This window comes from Canis lupus, chromosome 4 (genome assembly GCF_011100685.1).
Source record: "Canis lupus familiaris isolate Mischka breed German Shepherd chromosome 4, alternate assembly UU_Cfam_GSD_1.0, whole genome shotgun sequence".
Classification (NCBI taxonomy): domain Eukaryota; kingdom Metazoa; phylum Chordata; class Mammalia; order Carnivora; family Canidae; genus Canis; species Canis lupus.
The window spans coordinates 60,221,290-60,247,277 of record NC_049225.1 but is presented as its reverse complement, the minus strand read 5'-3'; the positions used below and the strand labels follow the sequence as shown (position 1 = coordinate 60,247,277).

Sequence of the window (25,988 nt, the reverse complement as noted above, 5' to 3'; positions counted from 1 at the left end):
GTTGTGAGTTCGAGCCCCACGTTGAGTGTAGAGATACTTAAAAACATAAAATCTTGGGACTCCAGGGTGGCTCAGTAGTTAAGTGCCTCTCTTTGGCCCAGGGCGTGATCCTGGAGTCTTCAGGCTCCCTGGTGGAGCCCGCTTCTCCCTTTGCCTGTGTCTCTGCCTCTCTCTGTATCTCTCATGAATAAATAAAATCTTAAAAAAAAACTTTAGAGAATGAAGGTGTAATGAAATCTAGAGAAAGCTCAAAGCAGTTACTGCAGTAATCATCTTGGCCACTAGATGGCAAGCCGCCATGACATCTCCATTGAGCTGGGCTGGGAGCGGGGGTAAGAGTGAAGGCTGAGCCAGTAGATCCGGTGAGGCCAGACCTCCCGGCGGGACCTCCAATCTCCTGCAGACTAACAGCTGGAGACCTTTGCAAGCCCTTTGTACCTTTGGTGGTCTTTGCTCAGGTATTTGCATTACTCCCCAATTCCATCAAGGGTTACGCTTCGAATGCCTTTTCCAATTCTCTCCAGTTTCTTCTCTTGCTTACCAAAGAGTTGTTTTTTCTTGTCAGTGTGGTTGCTGGTGATTTCTTAAAATAGTTTTGTAAATTGTTGTTTAAAGTTACCACTTAAAGAAGAAGGTGAACTTTCTCACTGTTAGGATCTGAGCCCCACCTGATCCAATCTTCCACTCAATAGTTTATCCACAACTTCTCTTTCCTGGCTTAAGGACCAGCATGAGCTTATATATTTCTCTTACTCTTCCCTTCTATCACCAGCACAAATTGGCTTATTTTTCAAGGAACCATATTTTACAGAAAGTCAAAGATTTGTTTGTTTGTTTGTTTGTTTGTTTGTTTGTTTTGGGTGGTGGGAGGATTACCTCCTGAGAATTGCAGGATACCTGGCAAGTGACAACAACAAAGCAATGTTGAAATGTAGCTGCTGGACAGCAGGCTCGGCTCATTTACTGGCTGTTAATATTTCCAGGATACCAGGCCCCGTTGCTGAGATTTAAATTTGGGCTCAGCAAAATGCCGCACCTGTACTTGCCATGAGCATTCTGGCTCACTCAAATAATTAAAACTAAGAATTTAAACTGAATGATGTCAAGAATCCAGAGTACCAAGCTGATGAGTACCTGGTCTGACCATAAGCCCCAACAGTCCCACACTGTTATAATGGTGGCATCAGGGGAGCCCGGGTGGCTCAGTTGGTTGAGTATGTGCCTTCAGCTCAGGTCATGATCCCAGAGTCCCTGGATGGAGCCTGGCTTGGGGCTCCCTGCTCATTGGGGAGTCCAGAGGGGTGACTGCTCCTCCCTCTGCTCTCACCCTGCTCCTCTTTCTGCCCTCACCCTGCTCTTCTCTCTCCCTCTCTCAAATAAACAGAATCTTTATTCTTTTTTTAATTTTCATTTATTTATTTATTCATGAGAGACACACAGAGAGGCAGAGACACAGGCAGAGGGAGAAGCAGGCTCCATGCAGGGAGCACAATGTGGGACTTGTCTCCAGGATCACACCCCAGGCTGCAAGCAGCACTAAACCGCTGAGCCACCTGGGCCGCCCTAAACAGAATCTTTAAAAAACAAATAATGGTGGCATCCTTTGGAGAATTTTTTTCTTCTATAAGGTAATGAAAACCTCAAGTTGGCAGAAATTTGCTAACTTGGAGACTTGCAGAAGTCAGGAATTAGGTATTGGCATAATGGGGTTAATTCCAGACTAACCTATTGATGTTCACATGACTGTATTAACCTCTCTGTCTTTGCTTCCTTATCTCTCCAGTGGAGGCAGCAAGACGGCCAGGTCTGCCCCATGAGGTGGAGTTCGAGCCTCCTCTTTGTATGTGTATTTGACTTGGAGCTGGTTCCAGGCCTATAGCTGCAGTAAACAGTTACAGAGGCCTCCTGTAATCTTGCTTTGCCCTGCTCCCCGGCCAATGCCAGTCTCTGCCCATTACAAACTTCATATCTGAACAGTTTGGGAATTATTTGGAAACGGCCTTATTTGTACTTTCTACAATCCAGCTAGAATGACAGCCATAAAGATTGCTTTCTGGTTCCTTGAGTTGTTGATTGAAGGGTGTGGGAAACAAAAGCTGAGTTAGTCAAGGGCTTTTCCCCAAGGTTGCTGCAAGCAACATAGGGTTAGTGGGGGCCAGGTGAGGGCCCGGGACTCCTGGGAACCCAGATGATGCCTCTGCCCTCTCCTGGCTGTTTCCACGTAGTGTGTATGTGTCTGTGTGTGTGTGTGTGTGTGTGTGTGTGTGTGTGAGTGTGTGAGTGTGTGTGTACTGGGGGTAGATATGAATTATGCAGTCACAATCCTTGCTGAGTGATGTTGTCATAAGCTGCCACAAAAATGGATTCAGTGCTGGTGGGGAGAGGGGGATGGAACAGAACAAATGAGAGCCAGTCCCTGGCCTCAGACAGCCTATAGTCGAGAATGCAGAATGTTAGTAAACAAACAAAAGATGGTAATATAAAGCAAGGTTTCTTGTAATCCTAATGTTAACTAAGTTCCTGTGTCTTTTTTTAAAAATATTTTATTTATTTATTCATGAGAGATACAGAGAGAGAGAGAGGCAGAGACACAGGCAGAGGGAGAGGCAGGCCCCATGCAGGGAGCCCGATGTGGGACTCGATCCCAGGACCCCAGGATCACGCTCTGGGCCGAAGGCAGGCACCAAACCACTGAGCCACCAGACATCCCTTTCCTGTGTCTTTTGAGATTAAATCAAATTAGCTGGAGTTCTAGCCCTCCTCTATGGGAAGTGTGATGCCCTCTCTGAGTTTCCACAAGCTCCCAGGGACCTCTATTCTCCCTATGTCCCCATGCCCTGGGTTCCTGCTCTTTCTGAGGCTGGCCTTTTTTATTTATTTATTTATTTATTTAGATATTTAAAAAAAAATTATTTATTGAGAGATAGAGAAAGTTTGAGAGAGAGCCAGCCAGAGCAGCGGGGAAGGGCAGAGGGGCAGAGGGAGAGGAGAAGCAGGCTCCCCACTGAGCAGGGAGCCTATGTGAGGCTCCATTCCAGGACCCTGAGATCATGACCTGAGCTGAAGGCAGATGCTTAACCGACTGAGCCACCCAGGTACCCCTCTGCAGCTGTTTTGGTTCCAGGCAATTAAAGCTGTCTTTCCTTGTTTTGCCCCCAGAACTCTCCCTCCAGAGGTTTGAGCGCAGCCCCATATACCGATGCCTTGGTGTGTGTGGTCAGTAAGGCAAGCAACAGTAATGTAGATGCTGGCCAGCTCTGGGCCTGGAGGCCTTTGGACCACAAAGCCCTAAGACCTCCTCTCCGGACACCACCTTCAGGACCTTGGAACTCCATTTGAGTGCTCTGCCCCTTTGCTCTTGGAGTCCACTTTTCTGCCCCTGTGGGCTCCCCCAGGAGTGCAGTTTTCCTCACCGTATCACTTGAGGCAAGGGGATTCCCCACTCTCACTTGTACCTACCTCCTTGCACATTCAAAGGTTCATTAACGTGGTGTGCCAAGGACACACCATCTGCCTTTTGGATTCTATACCATGTACAGCTAGTATTTATTCTCTCCAAGCCAAGTACTTTTTTGAAAGAGTCTTTCTTAGGATCTCACCTTTATTTCAAAGAAAAAACAGAAGAAAAGCTGTGCGATTTCAGCCTATTGTTTCTTCTCCCACCAGCCTCTCCAAAGAAGTAATCAGTTTATTTTTTTTTTAATTTTATTTATTTATGAGAGACACAGAGAGAGAGAGAAAGAAAGGGAGGCAGAGACACAGGCAGAGGGAGAAGCAGGCTCCATGCAGGGAGCCCGACGTGGGACTCAATCCTGGGTCTCCAGGATCACACCCTGGGCTGAAGGCAGTGCTAAACCACTGAGCCACCCGGGCTGCCCGAAGTAAACAGTTTAAAGATTTATTTTTCCACTGTTGGGGGCCACGCTTCCCCCTTAGAAACACAGAAGCCATTACAGTGAGCTTGAGTCTTAAATTGTTTTCTCACTCAGTTCCATTTATAACATGTCCCATTCATTCATTCAACCATGACACAGATGTTGTAGGGGTTCAACTGGAGGGAGCTCTGCTGGGCTGGAGCAATCAGGGATGACTTCACGGAAGAGGCGGGAACCGATCTGGAACCTCAAGGCAGGGAGAGACAGAATTTAGTTAGAGGAGGACAGAGGGCGGGACAGGTGGAAAGTGGGAGCGGGGACTGGTGTGCAGGGAATCAATAAGCCTCCACGCAATCCACAGGCGCTTCTGAGGCTCCGCGCGGTTCTGGTCCCGCGCTGGGCCCTGCAGCAACAGACACGGACGATTCCAACCCAGTGTGAGGGATGGGAGAAACACAGGGCTGTCAAGGCCTGGGGTCGGGGTGGGGGTCAGGGTGCTACCTCAAGGGAGAGGAGGAGAGACTGCCCAGGGACAGTAGCATTTACCCGGAGACAGGAAGAATGAGTGGGTGACAGTGAGCGGCTGCAGCGGCTTCACGTACACTGTTTACGCTGCTGCAGTCAAGGGAGAGCCTGGTAAGAAAGTGAGGCAGCCCAACATGGTGAGACCCTAGGGCTGGAGCTGGAAGGAGTGAGGAGTGAGTCTGGGGGGGCGGGGGGCCGGGAGCCTGAGGGCTGTGTGGGGACAGCCCGGAAGTGGCAGGATCCAGATTGGATCTGGGCTCTGGAAGGCACCTGGGTGTGGAGGCTAGATAGAGGGGGGCCAAGTGGGAAGCGGGGGGAGTGCTCAGGAGGGGCTGCTGCACTGCATGGAGCTAAGGGTAGGCGCCTGTGAAGGCAGCCGGTGGGTGAGAGGAGGGACCCTGTGCTAGGGTCCAAGTGGGCAGCAATGGAGCTCAGGACCTCATGCTGAGGAGGCCGAGACAAGAGGCCCTGCAAAGGAGGGCCTCTGAGACACATGGGGGGCTGCGGGGGTGGGGCTCTGGGGAACCGACCTGTGGGTGGCCCAGGGTGAGGCCTCTGCTCTGCACCCACAGGTTTGTTTGTTTTCTTCCCCAAGAGCAAAATAAGCCCTCCTGAGGGGCTGCTGCCTCCAAGAGAGGTGGGGCATGATTCTCACAGCCAGAAAGTTCACTTTCTCAGTTCTGCTTCAGTCCTTCCAGGAGAAAGCCTCGCTGGGAACTAGGCTGCCTTTACCACCTCTGCCGCTGCCACTCTCCCTTTTTACAAAGAGAGATCAGGCCTCAGGCGCAGAGCCTTCAGCGGGAGACGCGTCTAGCCGGGGTTTGAGAGCATTTCCTTGCCTTTATTTTCATGGCTGCTTTCCATTTATGGTAAGTGAAACCAGATTTCCAATTAGGGCAGTGAAACCAAGTTTCGCTTTCAAGCAGAAGCATTTAAGCTAAAGGGAAAAGATGGGCCACCTATAAAGTATCCTGCTAATGGTCTGGGTGGTATAGGCATCTGGCAGGACTCGGCAGGCGGGAGGTCGGGAAACTGTGATGGGCAAGAGAGCACTAGGGTTGGAGTCCTTCAGCTGTGCCCGAGTGCTGCCCAGCAAATGACCGGCTCTGCTCCCCAGAGTGGGGGGAACAGCCTCTGCCCTCCTGCCGGTCGTCGTCAGGACTGGTTGGCATCGTGGACGAGAAAGCAGCTTCGGGACTCTTGAGGTACAGCCAGTGAGGGACGAAGGCGGTCCCCGTCCCCATCCTCCTGCTGGGTCACGGCTGTGCAGGTACAGGTGGGATTAGAAGCCCAGCCCTGGGGAGACTAGTGTCATTTTATTCCAGGGACTTCTTTGGTTCTTCGAAGAAATTTTGCTCTTGAAAAACAAATCTCTCCGAAGATAAAATATTTAAGATAAGTTGCCCAAACACTACCAAGGTAGACTTTGCACTCCCGAAGTCATGTCAAAAATCAAGCCAAGCCATAGGGAGGTTTTGGACGTGAAGCGGTCGCCAGTGTCAACTCCGCACAGCTCCCGGGCACCGAGGGCAGGGTGACCTGGGCATGGGTCAGCAAGGGGAAGCGGTCCCTCTGCGGCTGGGGAATCGCCGTTGTTGCAAGACTCAGCACTCCGTGCCCCCTGGCTTGGGGGCTTCCTCTTACACACTTTCGGTCTTGGTGGCAGTGGGTGGTTTGTGGGTGTTCTCCTGCCCACCCCCCAAGCCCTGGTGGCCAGGAGCTGGACTGGGCACTGGGCGTCGCCAGATCCAAAAATGGGATTTCCCTCCGAGCACTTAGTCTCCATAATTTAATTCTCGGTGTTTCCTGGTTGAGTAGCGTCACTCACTAGGAGGTCAGCTGGAAGAGGACAGAGCCTTGTTCTCACCTGAGTTCCCAGTGCCTTTCAGGGCCCAGCACTGCCTAAGTAAGTGTCAGAGTAAATGGGAAGGGTCAGAAATGTGTGCTTCCTCACTAGGTCCCACAAAGACTAGTTAGAGCATCCTGAGTAATACAGAGCTGGGAGCAGATTAGGAATTGGTCTTTTCTTGCCCCAGTGACCTCATCATTTATAAAAGGGGTGGAAGAAAGAATTCGTTTAAAATGAAAACTTAAAAAAATAAATAAATAAAATGAAAACTTAGGGGCACCTGAGTGGCACAGTGGATTAAGCATCTACTTTTAGCTCTGGCCATGATCCCCGGGTCCTGGGATGGAGCCCCACTTCAGGCTCCCTGCTCAGTGGGGAATCTGCTTCTCCCCCTCCCTGTGCTGTTCCCCCTGCTTGTGCTCTCTGGCTCTCTCTCTATATATTGAATCAATAAATACAGTCTTTAAAAATAAAAAAATGAAATGAAAATTCAGGGGCCCCTGACTGGCTCAGTTGGAAGAGCATGCAATTCTTGATCTCGGGGCTGTGGGTTTGAGCCCCACAGTGGGTGTAGAGATGGCTAAAAAATAACTAGACTAAAAAAAAAGTCAAAATAAATAAAGTGAAAATGTAAAGAATTGACACTTGTTCTGAGTTCAGAATCTAAAGCCATATTTTAGGAGCACTGGTGTGCTTTTATGAACCACCTAAGTCACAGAAGTGTTCCTGTTGTAGTGGAATCTGGGAAGAGGAGGGTTTTGAGTGGTTCCATGGGACGATGGGGCTGGAGAGGGGGAGTTTGCCCTCTTTCACTTGGAGGAGGTAACTTGACTAAATGCTGGCTGACTGGAGCCTGACTGATTTTCATACCAAACCACCCACCGCTTTGCTCTCGACCTATGTTCAAATCCTGGTTCTGCCACTTGGTGGCCATGGGACCTTAGACGAGTCATTTTGCTTCCTTAAACTTTGGTTTTCTCATCTGTGAAATGGGGATAATGATAGTACCTATATTATGGGGCTGTTACTGGGATTAAATGAATGAATGAGTGTGAAGCCATTAGAACAGTGGCCAGCTCCCACATAGTAGGTGCTCAATACATGTCAGCTTTAATAATCAGTTCCCCGGTTTTCCCTTTCTGTGATAGAGTGAGCTCAGTTCCAAGAACCTAAAAGCCCTGTAAATTATTCTGAGGAACGCCATCCCCCCCACCCCCCCATGAACTACATTCACTAGGAAACAAAACACACACAATGATGAGAAAATTTTCAAGGGACAAATGTTGTCATCAGTGAGTTGGAGTCTTTCCTCCTACACAGTCTTGGCAACCTTTGTAAAAGATGCATGGTGTCTCTTCATCAGCCCCAAGCTCCATAACATTCGAGGCTTTCTTGACGTCAAGTGCAGGTGACTTCTGCTTCTCCTCAGCAGGCAAGCTGAAGAGGTTTCCAGAAACTTAGTAGCTATAGCTCTGTTTTTTTAAAAAAAAGTCGATGAATTAGAAGTAAATCACCGATTTATAATTATTGCCTGACAGCAAGGATCATACTTTTTTAAAAAGGATTTATTTATTTATTTATTTATTTATTTATTTATTTATTTATTTATGATAGAGAGAGAGAGAGAGAGAACGAGAGAGAGAGAGAGAGAGGCAGAAACACAGGCAGAGGGAGAAGCAAGCTCCATGCAGGGACCCCGACACGGGACTCGATCCCGGGACTCGATCCCGGGACTCCAGGATCGCGCCCTGGGCCAAAGGCAAGGGGCTAAACCGCTGAGCCACTCAGGGATCCCCAAGGATTATACTTTGAAATGTAATATGCTGATTGTGACCATTTGCAGTGAAATCAGCTTATACACCATACATTTTTATGTCCCTAAATTAATAAAATGATTTTTGACCTAAAAAGGGATGGTACATATTTTGGTTTCCCCTTTCATTTTCATCCATCCCACCCCATCTCTTACAAACGCAGCAGAATGCTTTCCCCACAGTGTCAGTATTAGAGGAAATTGTAATTTCTACACTAGAAGACTTCCCATTTCCCCTGAGATTTGTTCCCCACGACCACCCACACATAGGCCTGTCTCCCGTCTAAAACTCAGCTTCTGGCTGGGGAAACCAGGAGAAACCAAAGTCCCAGTATGTGAGGACATTGAGGATCTAGTTTGGGGATCTTCTAGGAATGAGCTCTAACTATGTCCCTGTTAGAGGCACTAGTTATTCTCCTGAACCTACCAACTGGTCTCTCTAGGAGAAGGGGAAAGGGCTTGGTACACATGCCTCCCTCCCTTTCTGCCTGTCTAAAAGACCAAGGCTTACTGTGAAAATGAGTTCTAGAATTTGAATTTCCTGTGTATATCCTACAACATCAATCTCTACTCTATAGCGGAGGAAACAGTAAGTGGCATCCTGCATGGGATTACACTGTAGAGGCCATTCCTTCAAAAGCATTTTACTTTCTTTTGTTCTCAGCACCTGCTCCATGCCAGGCACTGACAACATAATGGCAAGCAAGACCCATCTGTGTTTTTCTGGAGCATGGGCATCCTTATCTGTATAATGGGAATAACAATCATGTAATAATGACTCGGCCCTTCTGAGGGGGTTGTATGGGGATTAGAGGAGCTAATGGATGTGAAAGTGCTTTATAAAATATTAAAGCCTCCTATAAATACAAGAATGACCAGGTATAGCATGAAAGAAGGAGGCTCGGTTTTCTGCACTATTTCCTTCATGATAATAAAACAACCACCACCAATTTTGCAGCACCCACTATGTGCCAGCCGTTTTACTTCAAGACCACCCAGTCATCCCAACAACCCCACTGGCAGCTGAACAACTTCCTACAGGGGCAGCGCACCTTGCCCTAGGTCATAGGCAAGTATGTGGCGGAGTCAGGCTGGAGCCAGCTCAACCAGATGGTTTCCCTTTTGCCAGACCCTCCATGGGGCAGGGCCTGGGTATCCAGGAAAGAAGGGTCAACGGAAGACCAAAGGTTGAATAGAGAAAGAAGAGGTAGGTGCATTTCCCCGTGGATCACACAGACAAAGCTGAGGCCCAGGGGCTCCAGGGAAGTTCTCAGAAAAGAGACAGGAACTAGCAACCAGGGACAATGACTTAAGGGTTTTTTAAGTTTCTAAACCACTATGACTTCCCCTTATTAGTTCTTACATTATTCAGGCCTTTTGCCTATGGGAAAGAGCAATGAGATGTATCCTTCGGTCTATTCATATTTATTAAGCACCTACTCTGGTGCCAGGCAGGCCCAGGAGACGGGCCAGGGACATCTCTTTAGAGGCAGGAAGAAAGGGGTGCTGTTGACGAGTCCTGTTCCATACCAACTGTGGTTGAGGACGAGAAGCCCAACGGACCAAGAACGCAGGGGTAGCTGGAACAACAAAAAGTCTCTAGGGTCATCAGGAAAGAAGAAAAGGGGAACACAGGGACATGGGGCTGAGCTGGTCCTGAGATGGATTGGAGCAAGAAAGGAGAGGACTTGGCCCTGTCCCTACAGGAGGCGGTCACAGCGCTGAGTTCAGGGCCTGGGCTGGGCTGTGTCCTCCCTGGCCCTCCAGGCCCTGGAGTTCCTCTTCCTCCTCCCTCCTCCCTCCCCCTGCTTCAGAGAGGCCCACCCGCATTCTTGGGGAATCATAGGCTAAAAATAAAGTCACCACCAGACTCTGGGTCCAGGGAAAAGGTTCAACAGGAGTCCTGTGGACAGCAGGTTGGGGCTGGTCCAGCAGATGGAAGGGAGGACAGCTACAGGTCCTGAGACCCCCATCTGGTGATGCGAATAATCCCGCCCACCCCCAAGCTGGCCCTTTGGGAGCCAGGCCTTTTACCCTTCAGCTCCGTGACCTTCTATGGCTGGGGCTATTTGATCCCAAGCAATGTCACTGTGCCTGCCGGAGAGAGATAGAACATGAGGCAAAAAATAGCTTCACCCCCTTGCAATATTCCTACCCATAACGGGACAGGGTGAGTCTTTATCAGTCCAAAGGCACACTCCCACTGAAGCAAAGGTGCTTTTCTGGGAAGGCAAACCCCGTGACTCCTCAGCCCAGAGAGGACTCCGTGGGGTTCTCATTACTGACGGCATAGTTGGAATCCTTTGGATGGGAGTCTGGCTTTAGGGCAGACCGCAGAGATGGGAGTGGGCTGATGTCAACCAGCAACACCAATCTGTCATCTAAGGAGCCTTGGTGGGTCTTAGCTGTCCTTTACCCTCCAGCCTGTGTTACTAACAAATGTTAAGGCCACTCCCAAAATATACTTGATGTATTCAAGGAATGTCATTCCAACCAAGTCATTGCCTGGATTTTTGTGAACAGGAATCCAGAGGCTGGAAGACCCTCCCTGGCTCTGTGTTAATTTTATATGTGACTATAAAGAGACTACAGCTCCAGGGTCAGGCACCCTGGAGTCTCTAATGATATTAATAACAGCACAAGCTACCGTGAACCAAACACTGCTGCAGTGCCACGTATTGTGATCACAGCTTTACGTGGATTACCTTGTTAAACCCTTGTATGTTGCTGTTTCACACCCATTCGGCAAGTGGGAAAAATGAGACATGGAGAGATTAAGTTGTTTTCCCATTTTCGCACACATCATGAGCTCCTAGGAGCCCAGGTCTGGTGAGTCTACATCACTCTGACTTCAGAGAGTTCTGTTTCACATGCAGGGAGATGGAAAAGGAGGCCACAAAGCCAGTGGCAAAAGTCCCCAAAACATTTTGGAGAGCTGCCATCATGTCCTGTCCACTGTGGTGACCCCAGCACCACCAGTCCCCACAATACACGCGATTGGGGATGCCATTCCCTCTGCCTCAAATGCACTTCCCTCCCCACTGACTCTGGCCGGGCTCCTGCTCACCTGCAGGTCTCAGCTTCATCCCTGTTCTCAGGGAAGCTGGACTGGCCAGCTGTGTTCTCACCACACCATGTACCTCTGTTTATTAGGCTTCAGCACAGATGCTGAGGAATACGCACGCAATGGAGTCATTTGCGGCTAGTTGCTCTCTCTGACTAGAATGGAAGCTCCAGGAGGGCAGGAACTGTGTGGGTCTTGTTCACCAAGGTATTTCTATGACTCAGCACAGACCCTGGCTTAGGTGAGTTGCTCAGGAGGTATTTTGGAATGAGGAAGCAAGGAACAGGCCAATGAATGATTTATTGAGTGTTGACTAAATGACCCCAAACAGTGATTGCAAATGGAGCTAGCTGAGCTGGAAATAATGGCAGCCCAGACACACACACACACACACACACACACACACACACACACACGCACACACGGTGGGAGGGTGAGCTGTGGGCAACAGGCTGCCACGAGACACAGAGCTTCGTTGGGGGTGGTGTCAGAGAAGGACAGGGTGGGCCTGGAGGATCCTTAATGAACCAGATCACTGGAAGACTCTGTCCAGTTGTGAAATGCTTTGACTTGATGTGAGGATGGGCTGGAGTCCTGGATGTTAACCTTTCAAGGTCATTCTCCCCGAGGCCCTCCTTGTTTCCTTGAACAATCAATCAGAGTACATCCCACCATATGGGTTCTGAACCTTGTGAGGAAACAACTGTATAAAATTGCTTTGAAATGGTTCTGGTGGAAGCTTCTGTCAGTGGTTAATTCTGGAAGGTGGGATTCCTGAGGGCTTTTGCTTCTACACACATTTCTGTAATGATTGAATTCTTCCTCCCTCCGCCCCCCCTTCCTTCCTTCCTTTCCAACAGAAATGTGTTAGCTTTGTGTGCAGAGCAACAAAGCCAGGTTACTTAGGATGCTTTCAAATATTTAGGGGGTGGAAGGTGGCTCCTCTTTAAGAAGTTTTTGGTTGCAGAGAATGAGGAAAAAGGAGGGAGGAGGGACTGGCAGTGAGTGGCTGGGTTAGAATGACAGTATCATTGATCACTATTTTTTTCTCATTTTTAAAATTCACCTTAAGTAAAATTGACTTTCAGGTACATTTCTATGAATTTTAGCCTATGTGTAGATTGGTGTAACCACCAAGTCAATCAGGATACAAATCAGGTCCATGAGCCCAAAACCCACCTGGAGGTGCCCCTCTGTAGACCTACAACTCCCGCCCCCTACACACACACACACGCACACACACACACATACACTGATCTGTTCTCCATTGCTCTGGCTTTGTCTTTTCAAGAATGGGAAATGGGATCCCGTAGCATGGAACCTGCTGAGACGGGCTAATTTCCCATTCATTCAGTTGTTGTGTGCATTGATCGTTTGCACCTTTTTCCTTTCTTCTGAGTAGCTTTCTAAGAGAATGGACTAACCACAGTTTGTTTACCCGTTCACCCCTTAAAGGACATCTGCGTTGCTTCTAGTTGGGGGGTGATTATAAATAGAGCTGCTACACACATTTGTGTGCAGGTTTCATATGAACCTAAGTTTTCATTTCTCTAGGGTAACCGCCTAGGAATGGGGTTGCTGGGGTTGCTGAGTCATATAGTGAGTGTAGGGTTAGCTTTTTTTTTTTTTTTTTTTTTTTTTTTTATATGCTTAGCTTTGTAAAAAACTGCCAAACTGTTTTCCAGAGTGCCTGTATCACTTCACATTCCCTCCAGCCATGCGTGAGGATTATGGTTTCTCCAAATCTTGCTAACACTTGGTACTGTCAGGTTTTTTTTAAGCCACTCTAATAAATGTGCAGTGGTGTCTCAGCATGGTTTTGTTTTCCATTTCTCTGATAGCTAATGCTGGTGAATATCTTCTTACGTGCTTAATTGCCATTGTATATCCTCTTTGGTGAAATATCTGGTCGAGTCTTTGGTCCATTTCCTAACTGGGTTGTTATTTTCTTACTGTTGAGTTTTGAGAGTTCTCTTTATATTCGGAATATAAGCCTTCTGTCAGATACGTGATTTGCAAATATTTTCTTCCAGACTGTAACTTGTCTGTTCATTCTCTTAACAGTGTTTCTCACAGAACAAACTTTTCCAATTAAAAACAAATTCTTCTTGGAGTAGGGTTAACATACAGTGCGATATTAACTTCAGGTGTACAACATCGTGTTTCAACAACTCTATACAATACTCAGTGCTCACCATTGCCACCATACGGCATTATTTCAATATTATTGGCTATATTCCCTGTGCTGTACTTTTTATCCTTGTGGCTTGTTTATATTATTTTTTAAAGATATTTATTTATTCATGAAAAACAGAGAGAGAGAGACAGAGGGAGAAGCAGGCTCCATGCAGGGAGCCCGATGTGGGACTCGATCCTGGGTCTCTAGGATCATGCCCTGGGGTGAAGGCGGTGCTAAACCGCTGAGCCACCCGGACTGCCTTGTTTGTATCATAAAAAAAAAGTTTGTACCTCTTAATTTCCTTTCTAATTTTGATGAAAATTTGACCAATTTTGTCTTTTATCGATTGTATGTTCGACTTTTCGCCTAACATTATCATATTTTCTTAACATTCTCATTTTCGGGATCACTCACTTTCTTTATGCCGGCCTGAGAAGCCCACATTGCTTAACCCACTTAATCCTCACTGTGATCCTATGAGGTTGGCACTATTTTTATATAACCTTATATTACAGATGAAGAAACTGAGGCAACAGAGAGCTTAAATAATTTGCCTAAGGGTCACCAGCAGAACTGGGATTCCGACGAAGGTTTCCAGGACTTCAGAACCCACCCTGCTCACCACTTGGATCAGATTGAAATTCTGCCTGTGGAATGTCTCATTGGAACATCATCAGAGCAAGGAAACCAGTAACATTTGCTCCTACTTGTCATTCAGTTCTTAGCTTAAATGTCACCTCCTGAGGGAGATCTTCCTTGGCCACTCCATCTAAAATAGGCTCTCTCCCCACGTGCCCTCTTCTCCCTCACTCTCTCTCTTAACTGAGAATGAGTATCTTCAAGGCACATCCCATTATCTCTAATGTGTTAATTTTCTTCAATTATGTGTTTTCCTCTACATAATTTGTTTCTTTCTCAATAGAAGGTCAGCTAGGTGAGAGCAAGGACCTTATCTTTTCTCTGTTATATCTCCAACTTTTAGCCTAGAGTCTGGCACAGAGTGAGTGCTCACCAAATACTTGCTAGAGGATGTTAGTGGATAGATAAATGGATGGATGGATGGATGGATAGATAGATGGATGGATGGATGGACTATCTCAGTGGGGGAATTTGGTTTCTCAAGGAGAGAAATGCAACCTTGGAACAAATCAGGTTCTGACTAGAAGAAATCGAAAGGCATCTTCCGTATGAACACACTTGTTTGTGTGTATAGACAATATGTAGAGCATTTGCTTTAAAAAAATAGAATATGTATGTGTACATGCTAGTACATACCTAGATTATCTCCGGAAAGATACAAAAGAAACTGGCATAGGGCTGGGTGGTCAGGACACCAGAGACAGAACGAGGTTCACTTTTCACTAATATACTCTGTTTTTATTTTATTTTTTTACCATGTGCATGTATTCCATATCCAGAACATATGTCTCATTTTAGAATAATCACACAATCAGATTTCTTTCCCCTGGAAGTTCGGGCAGCAGAGCAAGTCAAGAGGTTAATCAGAGGAGGTTGTTCCGAAGACAATTAACACCTTTTCTCCAACCAGAAGCTTAATTGTAGGAGCTGAAGCAAGGTAAGTGTTAAAGCAGAAAAGATTTCATGAGAGTAGACAGGCAGGCAACATTTATTGAGTCATTATCAATGAGCAAGGCTTATTAATTAGTTTGTTTTTTTTTTATAAAATATGTACTTATCATGGGGTGCTGGGCAGCTCAGTCAGTTAGCCATCTGACTCTTGAGCTCAGCTTAGGTCTTTTTTTTTTTTTTTTTTTTTCCAGCTTAGGTCTTGATCTCATGGTTGTGAGTTTGAGCCCTGCTGGGCATGGACCCTACTTATAAGAAAAAAAAATGTGTGGTCATTGAGACAACTCAAATTTAAAAACATATCTGAAGCAAAACTAACACCCCCCAGTCCAACTTCTTTGACACACTGTAATTAGAAGTTTGATTTTCCTACTTTTCTTTGCTTAAACAAGTATTCAAGGTGATTTGGAGATGCTTATTCTGTTTTCCATGAAATTAGGCATTATTCATTCACATCCTTTTTTGGCTTCCCACGGTTTAGAGAGAATTGTAATTTGGCACACATGAACCTACTTCATTGATTTTAATAGCTACATAATATGCAACTATATTGGTGCAATCAGGGTGTTTCTAAGTTCTTGTTATACAAGAATGTTGTGGTGTCTATTCTTGTGTATTTCACTATGTATTATTGTTTTCATTTCTGAAAATTGTCGCTTTTTTTGGGGGGGAGGGTAGGCTCCATACCCAATGTGGGGCTTGAACTCACAACCCTGAGATCAAGAGTTGCATGCTCTACCAACTGAGCCAGCCAGGCACCCCACATGTTTATTTATTGTCATAAAATTTTTCAAATTTTTTCCTAAAAGGTGTAATTTTTTTACAATGGGTATGGTAGTGTTGGTTTTCCTCTGCCTTCATCAGCCATGAATGTTACCAATATTTTTCCTGTTTGCCAGGATTAGGAGATCTATGGGGGCTGATTATTGAATTTTCATTTCCCTGCTTAGACATATGTGTGTTGACCATCTTAATTTCTTCTTCTGTGCACTGTTTGTGATCTTTGCCCATTTTCCCATTGGGTCATCTGTATTTTTCCAGTTTATTTGTTGGAGCATGTTCACGCTAGGGATGGTAAGTCTTTGTTATATGAAGTTAAAATATTTTCTCCCACACTCTCATTTATCTTTTGGCCTCATTTGTGATGGCTTTTGTTATACAGAAGTTAACATTTTTTCCTGTGATCAGATCTTTCTATTTTTTCCTTCCCAGTTATTAATAACCACAGATGTTTCCATAACCCAGTGGTTTTCGTACCGTACTCCTGACCTTCGGGGTCCGTGGGGATGAACGGATGTCAGGGGGTGGGGTGAGCAGGGCTGCTGGCCTTGAGGCGCTTGCCACTGTTCCTTCCCCTGTTGTCATTGATCGTTCACATGCTACCACCAATACTGCAGTAGAGAAGGGCTGGAGGTATTGGGCAAAATATTGAACTTCCCTGGGCCTGAGTTTAATATCCTGAGGATTTAAAAAAAAATTTATTTATTCATGAGAGACACAGAGAAAGAAGTAGAGACATAGGGAGAGGGAGAAGCAGACTCTGTGGGGAGCCTATGTGGGACTTTCCCAGGACCACGGATCATGACCCGAGACAAAGACAGACGCTCAGCCACTGAGCCACCCAGGCATCCTAATATCCTGAGGATTTAAACAGTGCCTGCCCCCACAGTGGTGTTGAGACTCCAGTGAACTGACCCATGGAAAGCCACTGCTTAACTAGCACTTACCATGTGCCCACGAGTGTGCTAGGCAATGTACATACCTATGTTGTCACCCCATCCTTATGAGCCATCTGAGAGGCCAGCAGGATTATCTTGGTCTTGCAGAGGAGAAAACTGAGGCCCAGGAACTCAAGTTACTTGCCTAAAGGCACAAGAGTAGCAAGTAATTGAGCCAAGATTTGCACCTTGGTTTCTAGGAGACTTCAAGGTCCTGAGTCTTCTCTTACCTACTCTCTACCACATAGATGTTACCTACTCTGTTCCTGCCCAGTGCTGGGCATTGGGGAGTCCAGCAGTGAATATGACAGTATCATTCTCTTGTTGCTGGCAGTCTACTGGGTGAGGTAGTTGTGAACAACTAGACAACTTCAAATTGTGGGTCCCTGCACTTATGAGCTTTGCGGTGAGAGACAATATGGTGGTGGCTCTTCTTGACTGAGGGATCAGAAGAGGCCTTTCTGAGAGAACTCTACTTGCCCTAAGACATAAAGAATGAGTAAGAGCTGGCCAGTTGCAAACTGCACCCCATCAATTGGGTGGGCTCCTTGGCAGGCTCCAAGCATGAGTAGAAGGTCAATATGGTGGGAAAGCAATCTGTGCCAGGTCTGGGGTAGAAAGAGGGAGAGGTCAGGGCATGCCAGAGCATGTGAGGCCTCTGTGGGTTGAGATGAAAAGCTTGGAGTTTATTCTGAAGGCATTGGAAAGTCATGGAAGTTCTAAGAGAGGAAATGCTACAATGTGACTGTGCTTTAAAACACCGTTCTGCAGACATGTGTGCACTCTGTGATAAAGTAGGTCTACTCCTAGGTAGGTAGGTACCCAACAGAAGTGCATGCTTATAGGCACCGGAGACAAAAATATGGACAAGTGCACTCTTCATCATAGCTGCAAATTATAAACCACTGAAATGCCTCCCATACTTGACTGAATAAATATTGATGTAGTTAGACGATGGAATATTATATGGCAACGAAAAGGAACACATTAGAACGGTACGTAATGAATGCTGTGGATGTGTCTGACAAAAGCAGTGATACAGGAATTGAGGCAGCTATAAAATAGTACACGTGGTATTAACCCATGTATATAGAGCTCAGAAGCAGGCAAAACTAATCTGGGGTTAGAAGTCAGAGGAGTGGTTATCCTGGAGAGGAAACAGGGGTTTCCAGGGTGCTGCTTGTGTTCTGCTTTCGAGCCGGGTACCGGTTACACAGGTGTGTTCAGTTCATCAAGCTTAACACTTAGGATTTGTGCGCGACTCTGCACATATGTTCCACTCTGGCCAGTCTGTGGGTGTTGAACTTGGAAAGAGGCAGGTGCGGTCTGGGGGAGATGAGGTAGGCCTATTGCAGCAGGATCCAGGTGAGTGACAATTGGTCTGGAGGGGTGGTGGTGGCAATGGAGATTTGAGAATGGGTTGGAGACACACACTGGAGAGGAAGCCACGGCACTGGTGATACTAGAGATATATGGATGTACAGTACGATTTCTTTCTTTCTTTTTAAAGATTTTATTTATTTATTCATGAGAGAGAGAGGCAGAGACACAGGCAGAGGGAGAAGCAGGCCCCATGCAGGGAGCCCAACACGGGACTCTATCCTGGGTCCCCAGGATCAGGCCCTGGGCTGAAGGCGGCGCTAAACCGCTGAGCCACCCGGGCCGCCCTACAGTACGATTTCATTTGGACAAAGAAAAGATCTTCTGCTGCTTAGGAGAATGTCTTTTTTACAAAGCACATTCAGTTTCCTTATCTCATTCCACTTAACTTCATGACAAAAATTCTTCAAAAAAAATTTTTTATTTGAGTATAGTTGACACATAATGTTACATTAGTTGCAGATGTACAACACAGTGATTTAACTTCTCTATATGTTATGCTACGCTCACCACAAGTGTAGCTACCATCTGTCACCACAGGACGCTGTTACAATATCATTGACTGTATTCCCAATGCTGTGCCTTTTATTCCCCCTAAAGCCTTATCTGTATATGAGGCATGGCGGGGGGCTGGGTGGGCAGAATGTTTCTTTGTGTAGAAAGCAGAGATATATTCACGTGTATGCTGCTACATGAACGTGCTATGTTTATATATTATAAGAGTGGGCCCTGGACTATGAGGCTGGCTGACCCGCAGAGGGCATCCGCTGTGTTGGAATGGCTGGTTGAGGTTCTGGATTTGGCTCTCAGTGCAGGGGAACTGAGCTAAGAGGTCTAGGACCCAAGTGTGTGTAGAGAGAAGCTTTCAGAGAGCCTTTGGCCCCTGGGACAGGCCACAGTGCAGAAACATGGGCCCTGATACCATTTGATTCCATCTGTCCCTGCCTCCCCCTGAAGAACATGGATCACATCTTGCCCCTCCTGTACCTTCCAAAACTCCCCATTACGCTCAGGCTGGAGTTCTTGGGCTAGCCAGGCAGAAGCCCTTACCATTTCTGCAGCCTCATCTTTCACTTTTTTTTTAAATCAGATTCTCCATGTTCCAGACACAAGGGGCTCTCTTTCCTCCTGCTGAATGCTCTACGTTCTCTCCTATTTCCAGGTTTTAGTGCCATCTGTTTCCTCTGCCTGGGAAACTTGGTCCCTCTCGTTCACTCTTCATCAGGCTGAGCACTACACATCCTTCACGTATCAGCTTCATCGACTGTTTTCAGGAAGGCTTCCCCATTGTCTGAACAGGATGAACCCTGAACTGTTCACCTTAGGCAATCCAGCACTGCCGGATGCGACCTTCGCTGCCCCTCGTGGTAGGTCTCATTCAGTGTCTTGCCTTAGCCACCAGGCTGTGAGCTCCAGGAACTGAGTTCCGTGCTCAGCACAGGGACAGTTGAAGGACTTATCCCACGCCCTCCCAGACCGAGGACTGTGCCCTGCTCCCTGGCAGCAGATGTCAGACATGTCCTCACAGCCATGTTCTTCCCTTGCCTTCTGGGATAAACTCGAGACCCAGCCAATGACTGCGAAACTGGGCATCCTTCATTCATACCCCCAAACCCAGTGTCCACTGTGCACTCAGGGACTTATCCTTGTGCTTACAAAATCCTCTGAAAATGCTCATGACCATGACTGACCCACACCTACTTTTGTCAACAGAATGCTTGGACATAGTTTATAAGCAGATTAAAGCCCCAACCTGGACCCAACCCCTTGCAAGAAACATTTGAAGGTCAAACCCCCTGGGGCCAGCTCAAGCTGAAATAATGTAAAACCATGAAGGCATCCAACAACAAGTTGGATAATGACTCTGGAAGAGGCAATGGTCATAGAGCATGAAGGCAGTAAAACACTGTGTCACAAAGCCTTAAGGGTATGAGTACCCTTTGTTTTAGCAATTGCACCTCTAGGGGTTTATTATAATAAAATGCTGCATGGAACAGAGATGAATTTATGAGATATCTACTACAGTGTTGCTTATCATAGTGGAAAATGGAAATAATCTAGATAGCCAACAACAGGAGATTTGTTAAAAGCAAAAATTCAGACAGTTCCCTGCCACCATTAAAAATGATGTTGTACCTGTTACGTTACTGACATGGAATTATGTCTATGACACATGTGTGTGTCAAGAGCTCTTCAGTGACAAGTGACAGACTCTATCTCAAAATAGAAAAAAACAAAGGGAGGATTTATTGGTTTATGGAATCCAATGGAGAGTTGGACCATCGAGGTTCAGAAAGGACCATGGTGTGACCAAACCTTAAAAACAACTGGGAAAAAAAAAAAAAAAAAAACTGGAATGTAGGACTGAGACAGCTCCAGGATTCCCCCTCTGTCTGCTATGTTTGCCTCTCCCCATCTCCAGACTCACTTTCTCACTGCAGACCAGAGGGGGAAATAAGTTTGCAGCACAGGAAAGAGGCTGCTGGAAGCTGTCTTAGCCCCAAATTAATATATTTTTTTTAATTTTAAAAAGAGTTTATTTATTTATTCATGAGAGATACAGACACAGGCAGAGGGAGAAACAGGCTCCCTTTAGGGAGCCCGATGTGGGACTGGATCCCAGGACCCTGGGATCGTGACCTGAGCCAAAGGCAGACGCTCAACCACTGAGCCACCCAGGTGCCCCTCCACAAAGAAAGTATTTTTAAAAGATTTTATTTATTTATTTGAGAGAGAGAGAGAGAGAGAGATTAGGGGGAACAGCAGGTAGAGGGAAAAGGAGAGACAGACTCCTTGCTGACCAGAGAGCCCGACACAGGGCTTGAACCCAGGACCCTGAGATCATGACCCGAGCTGAAGGCAGACACTTAACCAACTGAGCCACCCAGGTGCCCCATAACTGTTTTTTTTCTTTTTAAGTAGTTCCATGTCCACTGTGGACCCCAACAGGGGACCCAAATTCATGGCCCTGAGATCAAGACCTGAGCCAAACCCAAAAAAATCTTAAGCAAGAAGTATATTGGCCACCTTATAGGTCGAGGATCCAAACCAGAACCAGCCAACTGTGGGCAGGGTACCTTGGCACTGTGGTTGACCCAGCTGGGGTCAAGACCTGCCTCTGGATCAATCAACTAAGACCAGGGAAGGGGGCTCCTTGATTTAACAGGAGAGCTCCAGAATTAAACAGGGGCTAGGAGTGGTTCCTAGGAAAGACAACTGGCCAATAATCTCAGTTATCCTCTACCTAGTGTTCAAGGAAATGAGTATACAGACTGGAAGCACAGTGAGGCCTCATTTCTGTAAAAATGATGGGGGGAGGCAATAGGAGAAAAATCCTGAAAGGTATTCTAAAGTATTGGAAGTGATTTTCTTGCAGCTGTGCTGTTTTCTACAACAGACTCAATGATTTGTGAGATTAAAAAACTTTTTTTCAATTTAAATTTAATTAGATTAAAATATTTTTAAGAGTTTTTATTTATTTATTTGAGTGAGAGTGAGAGACAGAGAGCATAGAGGGAGAGGGAGCATCAGACTCCCCAATCTGGGGCTAGATCCCAGGACCCTGAGATCATGACCCGAGGTGAAGGCAGATGCTTAACTGACTGAGCCACCCAGGTGCCCCTAAGATTAAAAATTTTAAGAGAGGAAAAACAATTTTTTTAAGAGATAAAAGCCATATTGACTCCATGAGTATTCAGAATGTTGACTCAATCTTCCCTTCGTTTCCCCTTCAGCCAGCCCATGTTGGATTTGAAACACAAACAGGTCTGTGACCTGCAGACCTCACTTGTTCTCCAGTCACCCATCCATCCAACTAATGGGTATTGACTGAGGCCCCCAGTAAGTGCCAGGCAGCAGTGCATCCTGGAGATTCAGTGACAAGTAAGGGCCAGACTCTGCCCTGGAGGAGCTCCCAGTCTGGAGGAAGAAACAGAAGAATGCATATCAGTTATGTTTTAAAGAAGCTCAAAACAGAAGTGTGAACAGCATGCCAGGAAAATATAGACCAAAGAGCAACACCTTCTGATTATGGGGATCTTGAAAGGTGGTTTGAGGCACTGAGGTCTTGGGGTGTATGCAAAGGTACAAGGTTCACCAGCAGTTGGCAGGTAGCCGGGTGTGGCAGGGAGTCTGAGGGGACAGGCAAGAACTCCATTCTCAAAGCATTTAGTGAGCATCTATCATGTGCCCGGCTTTTGCCTAAGGGCTTACTGATCAAATAGGAAAAGCATTTGGAATTCAATTCCAGAGGACCTTGAATTCTAACTTTTTTCCTATAAAACAAAACTGAAATTAAAATGTGGGTTTGGGCAGCTCGGGTGGCTCAGAGGTTTAGCGCCGCCTTCAGCCCAGGGCATGATCCTGGGGTCCTGGGATCGAGTCCCACGTCGGGCTCCCTGCATGGAGCCTGCTTCTCCCTCTGCCTGTGTCTCTGCCTCTCTCTGTGTCTCTCATGAATAAATAAATAAAATCTTTTAAAAATAATACAAATAAAAAATAAAATGTGGGCTTATTGGGGCGCCTGGGTGACTCAGTTTATTAAGCATCTGACTTCAGCTCAAGTTGTGATCCTGGGGATCCTGGGATTGAACCCCATGTGGTATCGAACTCCAAGCCTGCTGGTCCCTTTCCCTCTCCTGCTCCCCTCTCCCCATTTGTGTGCACTCTCTCTTTCTCTCTCAACTAAATAAAAATCTTAAAAATGTGGGCTTGTCACTTATCTCCCAGGAAGGACAAAGATCTCACACACCCTGGGCCCTCTTGAGTATCTTTAGCTTGTGCATCTCCACATTAGGAGAGGAACAATGCACCTCCACATGTTGGGGGTGATGTGGTGAGGGTTTCCCCACACCCTGCTTCCTGGATTTGTAATTACATCCAAGTGCCAGGGATGTTGGAACACAACATTTGGGGAATTCTCCCAGAAAATGTTACAGAAGCTGAGCTGTGTTCAGAAGGTCCTGGCTGGGCTTTGTGGTAGAGGCCTAGAGTCACCACCATGGCACTACTCTCCCAGCTTTGGGTCTCTGGAGGGGCTCTGGGAAAGGGGGATCACTGTCTCTGAAGTGTCTTTCATGCACTAAGCCGAATGACCTTGGCCTGAATCGCTGAGGGTTATGTAAGATTAGGTAGCCACTTAGTCAAAAATAGCTCTCATGCTGACTCCAGCCTACAGAACAGCATCCAAGTGAAGGGGGTACAGATGGGCCAGAGCTGGGTGAGCACAGGGAAAGTCCCTTCCTGATCCTTACCACTGGAAAATCGTTGGAGAGCGTCAGATGGAACCTCAGAGCTCTGATGGGTGATGCCCCACGCTTGTCTGTCTGGCAGCAGCCATGTGGCTGTTTTGCTGAAGCACAGAAACCAAGGGACCACACAGAAATTCAGTGCAAACATTAGAGTAATTTGAGTAAGAGAGTACAGTAGGTACAGTAGATAGAAGAGCAGTGAACTAAGAGTCTTCAGATCTGCTACGACCACCAGCACCCTAGAGGCATTTTTGTTTATTCATTCAACAAACAGTTACTGAGCAGTCCCTATGTGCCAGAGACGGTGCTGGCAGTGGAGACACAGAAGCAAGGACCGGGGTCGTTCCTACTCCCATGGAGCTTCAGTTTGCGGTTAAATCGTCTTGTCCCCCATCCTACTGAGAACTAGTATTTTCTGAGAGCTTCCCTGTGCCGGGTGCTACTCAAGGCATTGCCCTTCCCATGAACACAGTGCCTGGCTGCAGGTTGCTCATGGTCTAGAGGAATAAACAGACAAATAACAGACAAAACAACAACAATAAAACGCAAAGTATCTTTATGACAATTCTGAGAAAGATTGTCCTTCCAGATAAGAGCCCTTCCAGATCTAAGAGGAGGACCCCTCTGTTGAATGAATGGGACTGTTCTATCTTCTTTCAGGGTTCTTCCAATGAAGGAGCATGCCAGGACCCCCGTACTCTCCCCTGGAAGTGACACCAGGGCGCACGCTTGAGGTAGAGGCACCTCTTCCACTGCTATGCACAGTAGGTGTTGGTCTGATACTTTTTGGAGGACGATTTGGCAACAGTAATCACACATTTAGAGGTATGGCTCTCCTTCCACTTAATAAGTCCACTTCTGGGAACTTATCCAAAGGAAATAATTGAGTAAGTGCACAAAGATGTACATTATAATGAAGCTCACAACCTCCTTATTTATGATAGTTAAAAATTTGGAAAAACTATGATAGTCAATATTAAGGGATTATTGGAACAAATTGTAGTATAGCTGTAAAATGTGGTAAAATGAGTCGGTGGCCCTCTATGCCACAGACATGGAAATATGGCCATATGTGAAGTTTAAAAAGTTGGGTGCAAAGAAATCAGACCCTTGTGCACTGTTGGAGAGAATAGGAAATGGTACAGCCCCTGTGGAAGACAGTGTGGCATATCCTTAAAATATAAAAAATAGAATTGCCATGTGATCCAACAATCTCACTTCTAGGTGTATACCCAAAAGAAATACGACCAAGTTCTCAAAGAGATATTTGTATCCTCCAGTTTATAGCAGCATTATTTTTAATAGATGAAACATGGAAACAACATGTATCTGTTGACAGGTGAGTGGATAAGCAAATGTGGTGTGTATACAGAATAGAACATTATCTGGCCTTAAAAAGGAAGGAAATTGTGACATGTGTTACAACATGGATGAACCTTGAGGACATTACACTAAAAGAAATAAGTCAGTTACAAAAAGACAAGTACTGTGTGATTCCACTTATGCGAGTCACTTAGAATAGTCAAATCATAAAGATAGAAAATAGAATGGTGGTTGCCAGGGGCTGTGGGGAGGGGAGAATGAGGAGTTACTGTTTAATGGACCTAGAGCTCCAATTTAACAAGATGAAAAGAGTTCTGGAGATAAATTGCAGTGGTGGTAGCACATTATGAATGTATTTAAGGCCACTGAGCTGTACACTTAAAAATGGTTAACATGGTAAATTTTACATTATTTTACCATAATAAAAAGTTAGAAACAAATGGGTACAATAGCACTGAAAAAGAATAAAATACTTAGGAATAAATTTAACCGCGGAGATGCAATATACTAAAACTACAAAACATTACTGAAAGAAATTAAAGAAGATCTAAAATTGCAGACACACACGTTCATGGGCTTGAGACTTAATACTGTTAAGGTAAGGGACGCCTGGGTGGCTCAGTCAGTTAACTGTACAACTCCTAAAAACAAACAAACAAACCTGTACAACTCTTGATTTTGGCTGAGGTCATGATCTTAGGGTCATTGAGATTGAGTCCCTGATCTCAGGGTCAGCTCCATACTCAACTTGGAGTCTGCCTGAGATTCCCTCTCCCTCTCCCTCTCCCTCTGTCCTTCCCACAGATCACGTGCAAATGCTCAATCTCTCTAAGATAAATACATAATAAAATAAAATCTAAAAAAAAATGTTAAGATGACAATAATTCCCGAAGCAATTGCATATTTAATGCAATCCCCACAAAAATCTCAAAACCCCACAAATTCCACTTTTCAGAAATAGGAAAACCAATTCTGAAATTTATGTGGAATTGCAAGAAATCCCAAATTGCCAAAACAATCTTGAAAAAGAAAACTAAGTGTGAATTCTCACACTTTCTGATTTCAAGGCTTGCCATACAACCACAGTAATCAAAATAGTGTGGTATTGCATAAGGATGGTCTTACATATAGATCAGTGGAATAGAGTAGAGAGCCCAGAAATAAACCTACGTATCTTTGACAATGGGTTTTCAATAAAGATGCTAAAGCCATTCAATAGGAAAAGAATAATCTCTTTAATAAGTGGTGCTGGGCCAACTGGATATCTTCCATGTAAAGAATGAAGTTAGACCCTTACCTCACACCACATGAAAAATAAACTCAAAACATATAAGTCCTGAATATAAGAGGTAAAACTATAAGAAGAAAACACATTAAAAAAAAAAAAAAGGAAACATAGGTGTAAGTCTATGACCTCGAGCACAAG

General features: G+C 45.9%; 1 long non-coding RNA gene across 12 annotated transcripts; it reads left to right on the top strand.

Annotated features, from left to right (window-relative positions):
* The first annotated feature begins 353 nt into the window (after positions 1 to 353).
* LOC106558733 lies at positions 354 to 20,132 on the top strand. 12 transcript variants are annotated; one of them, XR_005358438.1, is made up of 5 exons: positions 5,283 to 5,670; positions 9,021 to 9,269; positions 11,216 to 11,367; positions 13,821 to 14,881; positions 19,153 to 20,132. It is a non-coding gene; the product is annotated as an uncharacterized LOC106558733 (long non-coding RNA). The 12 variants fall into 12 exon arrangements; XR_005358440.1 differs by lacking the exon at positions 11,216 to 11,367 and having other exon boundaries at positions 5,289 to 5,670; positions 13,821 to 13,995; positions 14,724 to 14,881; XR_005358445.1 differs by lacking the exon at positions 11,216 to 11,367 and having other exon boundaries at positions 5,290 to 5,670; positions 13,821 to 13,995; positions 14,743 to 14,881.
* Positions 20,133 to 25,988: the final 5,856 nt, after the last annotated feature.